Source organism: Podarcis liolepis (assembly GCF_965112155.1).
Source record: "Podarcis liolepis genome assembly, chromosome: 16".
In the NCBI taxonomy this organism is placed as follows: Eukaryota; Metazoa; Chordata; class Lepidosauria; order Squamata; family Lacertidae; genus Podarcis; species Podarcis liolepis.
In genome coordinates, this window is record NC_139567.1 from 1,947,876 (window position 1) to 1,951,912 (window position 4,037).

The following is a 4,037-nucleotide window of genomic DNA, read 5'->3' on the forward strand; positions in this document are numbered from 1 at the left end:
TCTTACCATCCAACCTAACCAGTTCCTAAGAAGTTGCGTGCTGCAGGTTGTCGACTGCTCTTGCAGCAGTTTCTCAAGTGTTCCTGTCTGAAACCACAATTCGAATTCATTGCAGGGCTCCATAAAGACTAGGCATAGATGATGAATGCTCAGTAAAGAGCCCCAAGAAGAGGGAGGGAGGCTGAATTGTTCTTGAAGGGCACTGTGCCTGAAGGCAACAGATACCTTTGGAGCCCACAGCAGCAGTACTAAAATATCACCAGCAGGTGGCAATGATGCCTCGAAGATGAAGTGTGAGAAGAGCTAGTCAACTGAGTGCATTTAAGGAAACAGAAGGCAGAACAGGTGAGAGAAGGAAAGCCACTACCTGTTTGAGTGGGCTGCGCTAGGCTAGGCTACATGCTCAAAAAGGCAATCCCATAATAGAATCGGAGAGTTGGAAGGGACCCCAACGGTCATCTAGTCCAACCTCCTGCAATGCAGCCATATGCCTGTGGCCCATATGGGGATTCAACCCACAACCTTGGTGTTATCAGTACCACACATTAACCAACTGAGCTAACTGTCCATCCTGGCAGTGCTTCTCAGAACAAGTGCAAGACTTCTTCTTAGACCACGCCACCTGAGGGCTGGCTGCTTTTGCTTCTGAATTGCAGGTGCTGAGTAGCAGGGGGCCCACGGCCCCTCACCAGTAGTTCTGATGAAATGGATGAGCATCCCCAAAGTTCTACAGCGGCAAGCCACGGGGCGTCCACACGTCAGCATGCCTTGCACCGGGCGCAAGTGATGTCAGCACACCGTGGAGCATGGTGATGTCATGCGTGCCTGCTGTGGGGTGTGCTGAAGTTGCGTGGCTCTGGGCCCCCTCAATTGGGGGCGGCAAGGAGGTGCGCATGCTCTTAATAGTATAAAATGTTGGTGGCATCCATCTGCCTCGGGAGACAATGGAGGAGTGCACCATTCAGGATGAAGTCTAACTATTGGAAGGAGACAGGTTTTGCTGCACCTGGGGCAAAGGAGCGTGGCCGCTTGTGCTGCTGCAGAGGCAGCTGGTGTTTCTTCTCTCTGCGCTCCTCCCAGCGCTCATTCCTCTTCTGGTCACTGCTATGGAACACGCCCTGATGGTCTGTCTCCAGGAACTGCAGTTGTCTGCAAGGGATTCCACAAGGCGCATTGATGCCGAGCTGGACAAGCCTAGTGCCAAGGCAGCTCCGGCAATGGCTGGCCTCTCCAGAAGGATATGGGAGAATGGGATGCTAGGTCTAATCCCAAAAAGGAGGTCTACCAGGTGTGCATGATGGGCACGCTGCTTTGTGGAAGTGAGTCATGGGCAACTTACAACCATCAGGAGTGACACCTCAGTGCCTTCCACATGTGCTGCCTCAGAAAGATTTTGGGTATCACATGGCAGGACAGCAAGCATGAAACTGCTATTTTAAAATGTTTTGTTGAAATATTTATCTGGGACCATTCACTTCAAAGTGGGGGGATGGTGTTGGCATGTCAGGCCTGCAGAGGAAGATGTGGGAGAGCAGCACGACATGCCCTTGGGGAGGGCACAGTACTTTTCTTGGGGGGGGGGTTGCCTCAAGTGGCAAAATGGCCCAGCACTGAAAAGAGGGGTGTTCGGATTATTCTATTTGACACTGTTGATTGTTTTTAAAAATATCAAACTCTGCACTTGTATGCAGATTTTTAGCAATGAAGCAGCTTGGTCTGGGACTACTGAGAACACCATTGTATTATGGAACACCCTTGTTAAATACAGGTGCACTCTGTACATGCCCATTCCCTTTATTTATGAGGCCCATAGGTCCTAATTAATTTTCTTGCACTATACCTCGTAAACTCCTTTTCTACCCATAGGCCTTTATTTACCACCCCCTGCACAGTCCCATTGACCCCAGGGCTAGGGGGGCAACACTGACCACTTTGGGAGACCCTCTTTAGTGTGTGCCTCAGTAGCTTCCTCTGGTATGAGCAGAGCCTCTGAGCCCACCCCCTTGCTTACTGCCCCCTTTCTCACGAGGAGGTAAGGTTAGTCACCTTATTTCCCCACCAAGAAGGAGAGAGCTGAAGGAGTAAGAAGAGCAGCTTTCCTTCTGCTTCTTTCAGTTTTATGTGCTTTTTAAGGCTCTGAGCAGCTGTGAAGGGAAAGGAGTGGCTGAGAGGGTGGGAGAGGAAGGGGGGCAATCTAGGAGATGTCCGTGGGGTGCCAGCAAAAGAGAGTCTATGTGCCCATGCATGTGCGTGCGCACGCACACACGCTCCTACACCCCTACATCTGATCCAGTGAAATAAATACAGTGGTACCTCAGGTTAAGTACTTAATTCATTCCGGAGGTCCGGACTTAACCTGAAACTGTTCTTAACCTAAAGCACCACTTTAGCTAATGGGGCCTCCCGCTGCCACCGCGCCGCTGGAGCACAATTTCTGTTCTCATCCTGAAGCAAAGTTCTTAACCCGAGGTACTATTTCTGGGTTAACGGAGTCTGTAACCTGAAGCGTATGTAACCTGAAGCGTATGTAACCTCAGGTAACACTGTACTCCTTAACCTGCCTAGTCTCCTTAAAAAACAAACTCAGATCACAGATTATATCTAATATATAAAAGGATGTCACATAGAGGAGGGAGAAAGGTTGTTTTCTGCTGCTCCAGAGAAGCGGACACGGAGCAATGGATCCAAACTACAAGAAAGAAGATTCCACCTAAACATTAGGAAGAACTTCCTGACAGTAAGAGCTGTTCGACAGTGGAATTTGCTGCCAAGGAGTGTGGTGGAGTCTCCTACTTTGGAGGTCTTTAAGCAGAGGCTTGACAACCATATGTCAGGAGTGCTCTGATGGTGTTTCCTGCTTGGCAGGGGGTTGGACTCAATGGCCCTTGTGGTCTCTTCCAACTCTATGATTCTATTCTATGATTCTATGATCCATCTCCTTCAAATTATCGGTAAACAATGACAGATCCTGTGCTTTCTTGCATGGCCATGCTGTAAAAGCAGAGATCCGAGACATGGATCCTTATTGATCCTCTTAACCTTTACAACGGATTCCCTCATAACCACCATCAAATCATAGAAATCATAGGTCATTCCTGAGCCCACAGGTGTGTTCTGTGATTTATTGGAGGTTTTATTGTCATTGCCTGGGCAAAAATCTTAAAGGTTAAAGTGGATCCTTTACTTGGATCCATGTTTTTCTGCTGCTGGCAAGTGCTGCCTCTGGGACGCCCCCTCCTTGCAGTCTACCAAGGTATGTTTTAATTTTATTGGGTGTGGGGTGTAAAAATCATACAAATTCCAGCAGATTCTATTTAATTCTATGGAATCTGACTTTTACCCTGATTCCATGGTTAAGAAATGAATATTGGGGGCAGGGGCGGGTATGTGTGTTTTTCTGCACACCTGCCTGCTTTCAGTGACCTTCTCCCCATCCCTGGGAGAAGGAAGTCACCTGGGGTGAACTCCCTTAAAATTAGAAACCTACCCAGGGTCCAAAAAAGAATGGCAGCCCCTGCACATTGCAAGGGAATGCTGACATTTTCTCATGGAAGCACAGGGAGTTCTTCCACAGAAACTCCTGGACTTTTCAAGGAGACAGTTTGAGAAATCCCTGGTTTATCACCAAGCTGCAGAGAGTTTCCCCCCTTCTGATGACACGTTCTCCTCCTTGCATCCCTGGGAAGCCTGTCTGAGGCCCTCTCACAAAGGCAAAGCTTAACCCTGGAACTATTCCTGGCAAGAAGGCTTGACTAGCCAACTTTTGTTATGCAAAGTCCTTTCCTTTTCCCTTTTCTGCCTGTATTTGGATCAGCCTTACCTAATTGATGCTGGCGTGGTTGGCAGTTTGTGTTTCAGACACAAAGGCTAAAGTCCATGTGAGTCATATTGCAAGTTCTAGGAAGCAAGCAGAAAACAAAAGGTTGCCGTGCCAGTGGAAGGAGGCAGGGATCTGCTTACAAGGTGGATGAAATGAGGACACCACCGTCCGCTGAGACTGCTGTGCTGCAGGTTTCCTATCCGTTTCAATGGGACTT